Raw genomic sequence first — 14,692 nt, forward strand, 5'->3', positions numbered from 1 at the left:
CTCCTCCAATATGAAAATGCTTACTCTCACCCTAAACACTCTCAGTCTAAACTCTAAATCGATATAACAAATGGAGAGAGATATGGGAAGAACAATAGAAAGAATTTGAGAGGTGAGCTCAATTTGTAGACGAGGATACTTGGGACAAAAGAAATGCAATAATAATAAAGTTTACTTGGTGGGCAAGAAAGGGGTGTACTTGGGCAAAAAGAAAAGAAACTTCCTTGGAGACAAGGTAACTTGGAGAGAAGGGAAACTAAAATAAACAAATAAATAAATAAAAGACATGAATAATGATAATAATGAGATGGAGGTAAAAAGTGATAAATCAAATAGAGAAAATAAGTTAGATTCTCATCTAAAAATTTTACCACCAAACAATCACCAATATCTCTCATTAAAATATTAATACCTAAAAAATACGAGGTTTCACAGTCTAGGCCTTTGAGCCCTCCCATCTCAGCATATTTTGGTCTTTGTTTAGACCTATTTGAGCTCTATCCATGATTGGTTCATGCATTTGTGCCATGTATTGCATGTCCCCTTTGTAGTTTTCTTTGCTAGCTCTAATGCTTAAGGACCTTTGCATGCTATACTTGTATTGTTTGGGTGATTTGGCATCATTTCATACCTTATTTCAGTGCACTTAGTGTTGTTACACTTCCACGTTTGTCACTCTTTGACCACTCTTGAGAGTTGTGCTCTTATGCCCGGTCAATGGGCCTTTGCATTATGCATGCATTTACTTTGTACTTCATGCCTTAGTTTTAGCATTATGGGCACTGATTTGGGCATGACTGAGGTCTGTCCATTTTGGTTTAAGTCCATCGAGCATGTTATGTGAATGTTGTAACATTGTATCATGTTGTTGCATGCTTATGTTGCCTTGCATTGAGTATGCATGTCCTTAGCATTGATAAGTTTTTCATGTTGTATTGCATTGTGCATGGATGCATTACATTGTGTTTAAAATCTCATGTTACATGGCATTCTGAATGCCATGTTGTTACATTGCATTGTGTATGCCATGTTGTACATTACATTAAGTATGTATATTGTTGCTTGCATTTGTTTGGATTAGGTGTTAGTCCAAACACGAGAAACGAGGGACGTTTCATACTTGAAGTGATGAAACGCGCCTCAATTCTTGATCGCCGACCCTCTTGATCAAGCATGATAGAGGTCAAGGCTTTACGTGTTTATGTGTGCATTCATTTTACATTGAATTGTTCAATTTGGCTTCTCAGCCATCATGCATTGAGATGCGTGATTGGTGGTCCGAGGGTCGAGAACTGCACTCCCTTGAGATCATGAAATGATAGGGAGGGTGGTTGTGCACACATATCTTGCAAATACATTGCCATGCCTTTTCTTGCTCTCTATTGCAGCAAGCTGGAAGAGTGCAGTAACAACTGGTCGGCCGACTAGAAAATCTTGCTGGCTGACCACTTTTTATGGTCTATAGCAATAGAAAGTGGTCAGCCAGTGGCTGACAACATCCCTGGGTGGTTAGCCATGCTCCTATAGGTCCCCAAGGTGAGTTAGAAGCTTGCTGGAGCTTGGTGCAAGGTTCTGAGAACAGTTGCAAATAGAGGCAAATCAGGGCATCACAACGGATTTCCGAACGAGGTGACCGAGCATGCGTGCATTCTTCTTCCTCTGAGGACATTGCTTTACAGCTTTGCTTAGCTTATTTCCTTAGCTAGTTTATGCTTTGGTTCTGTACTTAAGTAGTTAATGCGTTTAGCTGCTTATTTGTGTTGTAATAGCTAGTTAGTTAACTTGTTAGTTAATTAGCTTCGTTTTGTACTTAATTAATTAGCTTGTTAGTTAATTAGTTTTGTGATGTAATAATTAGTTTAATTAGTTTAGATTAGTTAGTTGGCTTCTTATTTGGATCCTCCGTCGAGAGGGCCAACTGTTGTAATAAGCGTGCGTGTGTGTGATGCATGTCTTCCAACCTCTATTTTTTTCTCCCTTTTACTTAACCGCTTACGATGGTTAGTTTTAGGGCATGTTTTCAATTAGCATACCTTATGCTCACATGCGTGCACCCATTCATCTATATTGCATGCACCGGGCTCGGCGCATCATACTAACTGCATTGTATTTTAATACATTTACTTGAATACGTGTTCAACAACATGTTATCAAGTGTCGCATTTCATATGCCATCTTAGAATAGCAGAGCCTATCTGAGTTGCATTTTTGCATATGTTGCATTAGCCATCTTAACATGAACTAGGATTATGCATGATTTCTAACTAGTTCTTTGTTTTGGCTCGGAGTACACTGTGAGTGTTTATGCTTTAGCATACTGCATGTGTGTTAGTGTTGCTATGTTAGCATGCTTGCCATGAGGCTAACTGTTTAAGTGATTAACTGCTTGAATGCCTGTGGGTGAAGGTTGGATTACTTGAATTAGAACAATTCATCAAATGCGATTTCTGAGCCCCCTCGAGGGTGGAAAAACCACGACTTAGCCTACTTGCAAGTAGCAAACTTCAAAATCATTTTCACAAATGAACAAGAAATGTTTTGTTCCAACTTAGGCGATCTAGTCTATACTTGTGTGCTCTGCGCATCACATAGTAATTCTAGGTTAATAACTGGAATAAGAATACATATGTTTTCAAAAACAAAATATCATGTTAGTAAAGGCCGATCTTTGATCGGGCGAGCGGGGGTGCTCATTGCATGACCTTACCCTCTCGTACCCAAGTTCCCGAGCCGAGGCAACTTTGGTGATGACAGACACGTGGCCTTAGGCATAAGTCAGGGTTTCCTAAATTCCCCCAAAATAAAATATTTAGGTGGCGACTCTGTATCCAGCAAAGCAGTCCATGTTTGACACTTCTTTATAAAAATTAGTTTTCCAAAACGATTTGCCGGATTTGGACTCTTTGGTGATTTATCAGTCTCATATTGCACTTTGTGAGATTAGATTCAGAACTGTGACACGAGTCTGAACTTGTAGTAGCCAAGAGAACAAAACGATTTCGCGCCCTCTGCTGGGCTACTACAAGTTCTCCGGGGCGGTCTACAGTTTCTGGCAACTCTGCTGGGGATTTAGAGAACTTAACTCGAACTCATAATGTCTTGTTTTGACTACCCTTATGTGTTTCTTTGCATTGCATTTGCATTGGTGCGCCTAGGACACTGTGTTCACCGTCTGCTATTCCTGAACGGTTTGCCCGAGGTTGTGTGCCATAAGGCAGATCGGTTACGGGCTCTGCCACGATGGGAACACAAACCTCGGTTTTACCGAGGCACCCTTTTTGACCATTCAACCTAGTGCATATCGGAATCCATAGTGACTATTCCAAACTAGCACAGGTTGCTTACCCGATTATAGGTTGTTTTGAAACCGCTGCGTACGTAGTGAAACCCTAGCTCCTGACAAAATAGGACAGGGAAACCCTACCCCAACATAGGGGTGTTTTGGCTCTCATTTGCTTGCTATGTGCTTTTGCAATGTGCCTCTACAGGAATGCATGTATTAGTTTGCAAGTCTAGGTATCAGGCCTGAGGGCATCAGTGTTTGAAATCAGTTTTACCTGAGGGTATCAGATCTGGGACAGCGATTTGGGCACAGTAAACAGCGTTTGAGAATAGTATATTCAGCCTACAAATACCAACTGTGTGTTGTCATGCCAACTGTATGTTGTCTTTATTTAAGCCGATATGCTGTTGTAGACACCCCATTTTTGACCGTCCTCAAGACTTGGACGTCATCGTTTGAACACTCGGTGATTATCCATGTTTGTGTTCGTTTGGAGTTCCCGGAGGTCTCGGCTCGCGCGCCCCGCCTTAGGATCCCCGAACTCGACCGTTTAGTGTCTGGTTTTGCACCAAACACTTGCATCTTGCCTTTGAGAGGCAGGGTGGGGCTTGTAGACCATCCCCACCCATCACCGGCAGTGGCTAGATGCCACCGGCTGGTTTTTGCTGCCACCGGCAATGTAGTTTGCCGGTCGGCACTATTTGTTGCCGGTCAGCACTTTTTGTGCCGGTCGGCACTCTGTTTGGCCAAGATGGCATTTTTTGCCGGCCGATTGCTGTTCATCTGCTTTTGCAGATATTTTTGGACAGCTGTATAACTTTTGCTCCCCTCCATACACGTGTATGGAGGGATCTCCCTCTTGCAAAGCTTGTCTTGTAAGCTTTACAAGAGGCATATAGAGAGAAGCTCTCTCTAAGGCAAAAGAAAGAGGCTTAGACATTTTTGAGAGAGGAAAATACAGAGAAGAGCTCTGGTTTTCTAGGGTTAGGGTTAGACATACACAATCTATCTCTCTTTCCCTTTCATTTTGTTCACTAGGTGTTTTGTGCCTTACTATTGCACACAAACACCTAGTGTTTCACCTTCCTCTAGGAGCTGAGGTTCTAAAGAGTGTATTTTGAAGTTTTGGTCTTGGATTCAAGCTCAAGGAGGCCATTGGAGCACCATTGTTGAAGAAGGCATCAAGGGTGAGAAACTAGTCCTTTTTTTTTCCTTTTTTGCATTGATTTTCTACTAGTCTTAGAGCTGTTTTTGTGATTATTGTATAACATAAAAAAGTTCTATTTTTAAGCCCTCTTTATTTTTTATTAAGAGTGTTTTGTTGTTTGAGGGGTGTTGACCACCCTTAGGCCTCAAAAGGCCTCATTTTGAGCCATTTTGTGTTAGCTCCGGGATTTTGGTGTTGAGGTCTCTTCACCACTGAAATCTTGAGGGATTTCAGTGGTGAATATGATCCTTTGAAGTCCCAAGAAGGAGAGGGCCATCCCCTCTCCTTGTTGTCCTTGAAAAGGACACATTTTGGCCTCTTAAGGAAGCCTATGCTTGAGTGTGTGTTGAGCATGTTTGGTTTGTTTTTCATGCTTATATATCCATGATATAACATGATTTAAAGTTGGTTTTGGAACTTCATGCATGTTTAGCATAGTTGCCTTGTAATGCCATGTTTGTGCCTTGACATGTCTAGGTTGTTAGCCTTTGTTGGAGCATGTTTTAGGCTTGTATTTGTGAAGATTATATGCTTATTTTGCCATGTTTTAGATCTGTCCATAGTCGTTTGGGTCGATTTTAGCATGCATTATATGGCTCCTTTGCATTTGGGCTTGTTGGCCTTGAGTATGTGCATGTGTAGCATGACATCTTTGCATGAATTTGATGAATTGGGGTCACCTTGTATGCCATTTCAGTCCTATTTCCATGCTTGTTTGATTGCCTTGCATGCCTCTTTAATGCTTTGAAAGCATGTGTTGCAATGCTCCATGTTTTGGTCATGATGTATGCCTTTGAATTTGGGCCACTTAGATGCCATCTAAGGAGTCCTTTGGCCTTGTTTTAACATGCTAAAAATCTGTTTTTAGTTGTTTAATGCATGCCATGTTTGTTGTGGTAAAACATGCTTCAAAGCTTCATGATTCGCCTCAAGTATTTAGACCATGTTTGGTGCATGCTTGGCTTGATTTGTTGCTTGGTTTGGCATCATTTTATAACATGATTTTAGGGCTCATGTTGCATGCTAATTGTCCATGTTTCCTCCCTTTCAAGTGTGCTTGAGGGTTGTTTAAATTGTGCCCAAGTGTAGGCCTTCCATCATGTGTATGTGTGCATGTGTTTTGGCTTCTTGTTTTGGTCATTTTGGCCACTGTTTTAGGCCTATTTTAGAGATGCCTAATTCATGTATAAGTCCATCTTGCCATCCATTTGCATTGCTCTATGTATGCTTGCATGATTGCATAAGTGCCTTGCCATGTCATGTTGCATTCCTAGCTTGTATGCCTAGGTTGCATTGCATTTTGCATGCATGCCTTGTTCCTTGAATTGGTGATAGGAATTGGGCCTGATTTGTCTGATTGGTTTGCATGCATTTGAAACCAAAGTTGCATGCTTGGTTCCTCGGGCCATCATGCATGGAAATGCGTGATTGGTGGTCCGAGAACCGAGGCACATGTCCCTTTGAGTCATTACAATGATAAGAGACATGTTTGGTGCATACATGCCTTGAATTGTGCTGCCATGCCTTGTTTTGCCCTCTGTTGCTGTGAGTTGCAGGTTCTGCAGGAATACTCTGCCGACCGGCAGTGTAATGTGCCGACCGGCACTATTTTCTCTGCCGACAGCTTCAACTTTGTGCCGATGGCCATACAACACTGCCGGTGGAAGTTTCATTCAGCAGGTGATGATCCCCTCTGTCCAAGGATGTAGTCCTGAGGTTTTGACAGCCTCCAGAGGAGGAAATGGAGGAAAACAGAGGCAGCTTGCGCATGGTGGCGCGTTTCCCGAGACGTTTTCCTGCTTTAATTAATTTGTTTAATTTGTTAATTAGATTAGGCAATTTGTAATATTAACTAGCTTGCATAGTTAGTTAATTTGTAATATTTATTCGGTCCCTCCGAGCGAGGGCAAATCTGTAATAAGTGTGTGTGGGTGGTGTGTATGTCTTTCAACCTCACGTCTTTCTTCCCTTTTATTTACCTGCTTATGATGGTAGATTAGGGCACATTTATTTCAGCATACCTTATGCTATGCATGTGTGCATCCATGCATTTGTATTACATGCATTAGGCTCGGTACATCACGCTAACTGCATCAGTACTTCAATTCAAAAATTGAATATGTGTTAATCGTGCATTTTCACATGACATGTCTAGGATTAGCCGAGCCTATCTTAGCGACATTTTGCATGTGATGCATTAGCCACTTTTAACATGAATTAGGACACGCATGTTTGCTAACTAGTTTACTGTTTTGGCACGGAGTACGATGTAAGTATTTTTGCTTTAGCATCCAGCATGCGTGTGAATGTTGCCATGATAGCATGATCACCATGAGGCTAGTTGCTTATGTGATATAACTGCTTGAATGCCTGTGGATGGAGGTTGAATTACCTAAATTGGAATAATGCATTAAAACTGTGAGTTTTAAGCCCACTAGATAGTGGCAAAATCATCTTTTCTAAAAGCCCACTTGAGGGTGGCAAAATCTGCATTTTAGCCTACTTGCGAGTAGCAAACCATTTTCAAAACGAACAGGAAATGTTTTGTTCCAATTTGGGCGATTTGGTCTATACTTGTTTGCCGCGCGCATAACATAGTAATTCTAGGCTAACAATTGGTTTAAGAACACATAAAGTTTTCAAAAACGAATATCACGGTTAGTAGAGGCCGGTCTTCGGACCGGGCGAAAGGGGGTGCTCATAGCTGACCTTCCCCGATCGTACCCAAGCTCCCGAGCCGAGACAACTCCGGTGATGACGGACATGTGGCCTTCGGCACCGAGTCAGGGTTTCCTAAATTTCCCCATTTTAAAATATTTAGGTGGCGACTCTGTATCTGGCAAAGCAGTCCATGTTTGGCACTACTTTTTCAAAAATCTGTTTCTCAAAACGATTTGCCAGATTTGGACTCTTTGGTTCAGATTTAGAACCGTGACACAAATCGAGTCTGAACTGTAGCATTGAGGCCCCTCCCCGGGCACTGTCTACAGCTGTCTATTTTTCTGCTTATTGTTTCCTTATTATGCTTTATTTATCTTATTGCAAGGTAGTTTAGCACAATTGCATCCGACCAAGCAAATATTCCCCAAGCACTCTGGGTTAGAGGTCGCAGACTTAATCGATCCGAGGATCTGATAGACGGACAACTAGTGTTCCACTCATTACCCTCGGTTATTAGACGGAGATCAGTAAGGCGCAGTGTATTGGTACAGCGATTACCAGATCAGTGGCCCTTATCCATCCCACCAGTGAACAGTCAGGCTGAGGTCTCAGTTTCTACTACAGGGACAGATATACCGGTTGTTCAGATAAACCAGCACCCTATGGCAGGTATGGAAGAGATGATGCGTCAGCTCCAGGAAAGTGTGCAAACCATGCAGTGGGATGCCGCCCGCCAGGCAGAAGTGGCTGCACGTCAAGCAGAAGTAGTGGCCCAACAGACAGAGTTAATTGCCAAGCTACAGTAGCAAACCGGAGCATCTGCTTCGCACCCACCTCCTCCCCCACCTAGGGTTCCAACACCTGGGGAGACCGCCAATGTCCAGGAAAATACGAATGTGACAACGGGGCCAGCTACGCCCCCAATCCTACCTCAGTTGTCTAAAGCACCCACCAATCTAGTTGATTCACCGTTTGAATTTGAGGTGGATCCAACGGCATTAAAAGTGAGCAAGCTAGAAAAGCTTTTCAAGAAGGCTCAAGGTGTGAAATCCATTCCGGATATAGAGGATGGATATACCGACTCGGCTGTGACGCTACCAGACCGGTTTAAAATGCCGCACATAGACCGTTTTGATGGGTCTGGGGATCCTACGGTGCACCTGCGGCTGTTTTCAGATATCCTAAGGCCGATGGGCCTCTCCAAATTGCAGAAGCTTTCCCTGTTTGGCTAGACCCTGTCGGGTGTAGCGGCTATTTGGTATGCAAAGCTAGAAGACTCTGTCAAGAGGAATTGGGAAGAGATGGCTGAGGCCTTTATAGCTCAATACTCCTATGATACGCAGATCGAGGTTACAATTCATGATCTCGAGACAACCAGGCAAGAGCAGAAGGAGAGCTTCTCCGATTTTATGACCCGTTGAAGGGCCAAGGCCTCGATGATGACCATCAGGCCGGTTGACAAAGATCAAATACGGATGGTTGTGTACAACCTCTAGCCCAAGCTCATGCAGAAGATAATTATCCTCCTCGTTTCCACCTTTGCAGATCTACATGAGATTGGGGTGCCGATCGAGGACGCCATGAAACAAGGTCTGATTGACAATGACAGAGCAGCCTAAGAGGGCATTCAACCGCAGTACGAATGTAGGCACGAGTAGTGCTGCAGCTGCCAGAGCTTCAGATGTGGGCATGGTCACTACCACCCCTCCAAAAACCCTTGTAGCTACACCCTTTACCGGCGTGTCTGGAAGTGGCTTGCAAATAGTTAGATATGCTCCCCAATGCGAAAGAACCTTCACCCTACTATACATGTCTTTGTCCAAGGCTTTAGGGGTTTTGATCAAGAAAGGGCACCTAAAGCCCCTAGAGCCGCGACCACTACCAGAAAAACTTCCTCCCTCCCATAACCCAGCAAAGTACTGTGTCTATCACCAATAACATGGTCACGAAACTGACCAGTGCTTTCGATTATGTCATGAGATTCAGGATCTCATTGAAAACAGGGTGATTATGCCTCCGGAGAAACCGAATGTCACCACCAACCCACTCCCACCACATAACCAAGCTTCACCTCCCAAACACATCAACTTAATCCAAACCTTGGTCATTCCTTATGACCCGAGCATATACATCACCCCTTCCCACCTACCCAAGCCAGAGGTATTCATTCCAGATAGCACGGACTTGTGCATGATGGATATCTCCCAAACCTAACCAGAACCGGTGGTGGTGACCATCGAAGATAGAACATGGATCACTTTGGGGGCAGAGAGGAATTAGGATTCAGAGCCTAAGGGGTCTGTGAGATTTGTGTACAACCGAAGCGGCTACACCACACCAACGGATCAGCCTAAGCCAAGGGTGGAATTGCCAGTGGGGGCCGAGATCAGTGTAGTACGGGAGGATTCTGATATCCCTGTTCCGTAGTATGCTAATTGGCCCTTATTATAAATATGATTATGTGCTTGATATGATTTTGTCTTCCATTTATGCGAAAATATGTGGTTTTGAATTTCTATCTATTCACCGTAGGAATATCTGTTTGATTATCTGTTTTGGAAATTAAATTGAAGGCCCTATCGGCCACATAAATCGAAATTGATTGCACCATTGTGATTGGCATAATTTTTAGAGCCTACGGTGAAATTTAATTGAAAATGGATCTGGATCGAATTAAATAGATTAAATTAATGACTTAGTACTCAAATATGTAATGTTGATAATTTTAATTAAGGAAAATTGTACATAGTGGGGCACTAAGCACAAATCTCTCTCTCCTTATATATTTTGGCTGATAATAACTCTTGAAAGAGAGAGTGAGGGTCGGTTAGAGAGAGAGGGAGCTCAAAAATTGGAGTTTGCTCTTGAAGCTTGGAAATCTTGAAGATTGCTCAAGAATTTGCTATAGATTGGAAGAATTGAACCTCTAGGTGAGCAATTGAACATGAATTCATGAGTATATGTTTGTAGATTGTGTATTCAAGCTAGTTGAGTAATCAAGAGCAAGAATTAAAATGGAATTGAGTTGGTTTTGATGAATTGGAGATCAATGTATGCATGCATATGTGTAATTGCTTTGGATTTCCATATTTGAGCACAATGCGTATAACCCACATTGAATTTTTGGTTTAAGTCCATGTATTTGATCATCTCTTCACCAATTAAGTTGAGAATAATGAGTATCTCCCACATGCATATGCAAATCATGGAGGTGTGAGTTTGAATGTTTGAATTTAATGTGTGGGTGATGAGTTTGGGTCAATTTGAGGCATGCATGTAAGTAATTCAAGGAATTGAGCTTCATTGTGTTGTAATTTGGTGTTTGTACCATGTTAGTACATGTTTATATGAAGTTTGAGCGATTATATGCAAGAAATGTTGGTTGGAATGTTGAATTTGAGCTCAAGAACCATTTTGGAAAACCCAGAATTTTTGATGTACGCTCAAGGGAAAAACGGGCTCCCAGCATTTTGGCAGACATGGACGTCCACTCGAGCGGAGGAAGTTCACGCTCGAGCGGGGAGCCAAGTAGTGAGGCCTTTCGCTTGAGCACCAGAATTTCCGATCGAGCGTAAAAATCACATAACCAGTACTTTTGCAGGCCTCAAGGGTCCGCTCAAGCGGGGAAGTCCACGCTCGAGCGGGGACCCTGTTTCTGAAATTTTGAAAATACATTCTGTGTTTCGTTTTTCGTTCTCTTTCACTTCTAAGTACTCTTAGGCATACATTGAACATTGTAAATGAGTTAAAAGGATAAGAAAGAAGCCTAAAGAGGAATATGTGAATTAAGGAATGGATTGAATCGTTTGTGACCCATATATGTTATGTTATGTGATGTGTAGGGTCAAGCTCCAGGGCAAACCAACCAACCGATCACTGTGAGTAATATCTTGACAAAGATATCTGAAATATGTTGTTGTCCAATTGCTTACTTCTATGTAAGTTTGTAAGTTGTTAAATTGATTGGTGGACAATGTTTGCTATGCCAAATGAATGGGCCTAAGGCAGTTTGACATGAATAAATGAATGAATGGGCCAGAGGCTAGTATGATTTGAATGGTAAAATGAATGGGCCAAAGGCCAGTTTGACATGAAAGTATGAACGGGCCAAAGGCCAGTTTGACATGAAAGAATGAATGGGCCTAAGGTCAGTTTGACATGAATAAATGAATGAATGGACCAGAGGCCAGTATGATTTGAATGGTAAAATGAATGGGCCAGAGGCCAGTATGATTTGAATGACAGAATGAATGGGCCAGAGGCCAGTCTGACATGAATGAAAGACAAATGGGCCAAAGGCCAGTTTGACATGAATGGGATGGGCTTGAGGCCATCCGAAGTGTTTGGAACCGAAGTTACTTGATCCACATCTATTTATGTACTAGATAGAAATATGAATTGGGCCTAAGGCCGTCTGATGTATATTGTTCCAATACATCTTCTTTAATTGATATTATTCACTGGGCTTTCGCTCACGCTCATTCATGTGTTTGTAGGTGAGCTAAGAGAGGTCCAGACCCAGCCTCAGTGAAGTCTGTGTGGAACAACCAAGGTTTTGAAGAGTCAGCCCTTGCGTCTCACGCACGAGACTTGTCTTTGCCCTTTTGTTATGTATTTATATTTTGTCATGTTGGCGAAGACTTTGAATCTATTGTACATAGTTTCATGGGTTGACTTAGACTTAAATGATCCTGTTTGTATAGAACTTTATGTTACTGTGTTTTCTGTTGTGAGTTATTAATATGTCTATGTATGGTTTTGTTATGATGTGCCATGTAAGCACAGCTCTATGGACAAAGATTTAAATTTTGCTTCCCTTTGGCCCCCTCTACTCTGATGAGTTATATCCGGTTTGGTTTGAGGCCGTAGGTAATCTCATGATTACTGGCTGGCTATGTCCTTAACCCTTGGGGACGGGTTCGGATCATGACAGAGTGGTATCAAAGCACGAGTTAATAACTCACACACTTGTCCAAAAGAGCAATAAGCGTCTTGAAAAGATCTAGGATGCATTCATATGATAAGTATGGATTTGATAGCATCAAGAATGCACCTAAATGTTTTAATGTGGACAACTATGTGTTATGAGTTTGTGATTTGCTTGTATTGCAAATTATTTGAATATGTATGCTCTATAATATATGCATACTTGTGAATCTTTTGTACAAATAATAATGTAAGTTTAATCAGATGGTGAGAACAAGAGGTGATGAGATAAAAGAGTCCTCTACTGCCTGAATAGATAGAACAGAGAGATTGATTTAGGAAATGGAAGAAAAATTGAGGCAACAACAGGAATGGCAACAACAGTGGCAGCAACCACATCCTCCACCTCCACCTTTGGCACCTCTTGTGCCAGATAATCAGAATGATGATCGGATAATAGCTCTCACCAAAGAGTTCAAGAAAATGAAACCACCACAGTTCCATGGTGGATTAGATCCGTTGAAAGCCGAAGCGTAGGTCCTTGGCATCGAGAAACTATTTGAAGTGTTCTCGTGTTCAGAGACACAGAAAGTACTTCTAGCCACTTTTATGCTAGAGGACGAAGTAAGAAGGTAGTGGATGTTGATGCGTGAGAATCACAAAGATGTTGACTGGGTGAAATTTTTGGAGATTTTCTATGACAAGTACTTCCCACAATATGTTCGGGATAGGAAAGTGTCAGAGTTCATGGTGCTTAGGCAAGACAGTATAACTGTAGCCGCGTATGAGGCCAAATTTACTGAATTGGCCAGGTTTGCACAACATGTGATTGATACTGATTATAAGAAGGCGAGGCCTTTTGAAGGTGGGCTTTGAAGCGACATTTTAGAAAGGGTGAATGTCTTGAAGCTAGAAACCTATATTGGGGTGCTAGACCGGGCCATAATATCATAAGCTAACATAGTTAGACAGACTAAGTCAACAATTGACTGGAAAGGCAACAAAAGGCAAGGCTTCATCTCAAAGAAGAAATTTTCGAAAAAGTAAAACACGGGCTCCTCAAATACTTCGAATTCTTCCCGAGACACATCTCCCATGTGCAATATTTGTAGTAAAAGGCACCGTGGGGTTTGTTATCGTGTGTCAGGAGCTTGTTTCAAATGTGGGAAACAAGGGCATATGGCCCGAGATTGTAATCAGAACAGTGGGAAGATAGCTGCTAGTTCCACTGCATCGATCCCAAAACTGAGAAATACTGTGAGATCTACAACTGCCGGAGATACTGTGAGGCAAGGGAGATTTTTTGTGCTTGTTCCGGGCAATACACGGAATGCCAACGCAGTTGTCTCAGGTACTATTTCTATACGTAATCAGGATGCTTTTGTGTTAATTGACTTCGGATCAACACACTCTTTTGTGACATGTGCATTTGCATCTAGACTGAGTAGACCTCTAGAATTATTCCCATATCTGCTATGTGTATCTGCTCCATCCGAGGAATCTGTGTTGTGTGAATCTGTATATCATTTTTGTGACATACGTGTTGGGAATGCCATTTTATATGTGGACTTGTTACCCTTGAACTTTAGGCATTTTGATATAATTCTGGGCATGGACTGGTTAACTAAATATTGTGCCACCATTGATTATGTGACAAAACAGGTTGTGTTTAGACCACTAGAATAGGAAGAAATCGTGTTTGTGGGTAACGGGGTAGTGCCTCCACCTTATTTGATATCTGCAATGAAAGCATGTAAACTGATCAGGAAAGCGTGCCAAGGTTACTTGTGTTATGTGTTGTCTGAACAATCTGTAGATATTGAATTGAATAATATCTCTATTGTTAGAGAATTCCCAGATGTGTTTCCAAATGAATTATCAGGGGAATTGGTAGACAGGGAGATAGAGTTTACAATCGAGATTATGCCAGGCACCCACCCCATTTCCAAAACTCCCTACAAATGGCTACTGCCGAAATGAAAGAGTTGAAAGAACAGTTGCAAGACCTGCTTGACAAGGGGTTTATTCGACCTAGCACTTCACCTTGGGGTGCACCAGTGTTGTTTGTGAAAAAGAAGGATGGAACTTTGCGTTTGTGTATTGACTACCGGGAATTGAACAAGGTAACAATAAAGAACAAATACCCCCTACCTCGTATTGATGACCTGTTTGACCAGTTGCAGGGATCACAAGTGTTTTCCAAGATTGATCTGAGATTCGGGTACCACCAGTTGAAAGTAAAGGCAGAAGATGTTGAGAAAACCGCATTCAGAACGAGGTATGGTCATTTTGAATTTCTTGTTATGCCATTTGGAGTGACTAATGCTCCGGCAACATTTATGGACTTAATGACCCGAATTTTTAAAACCTGCCTTGACGAATTTGTTGTGGTTTTTATTGATGACATTTTGATATATTCTAAGGATAGACTTGAACATGAACATCATTTGAGAATTGCCCTACAAATACTTCGGGAAAGGAAATTGTTTTCTAAACTAAAGAAATGTGAGTTTTGGTTGGATGAAGTTGTTTTCTTAGGGCATGTTATCAACAAGGAAGGGATTTCAGTGGACTCGCAGAAAATAGAGGCAATTGTGAATTGGGCCACACCGACA

This window comes from Camellia sinensis, chromosome 6 (genome assembly GCF_055761805.1).
Source record: "Camellia sinensis isolate YWXY chromosome 6, ASM5576180v1, whole genome shotgun sequence".
Taxonomy (NCBI): Eukaryota; Viridiplantae; Streptophyta; class Magnoliopsida; order Ericales; family Theaceae; genus Camellia; species Camellia sinensis.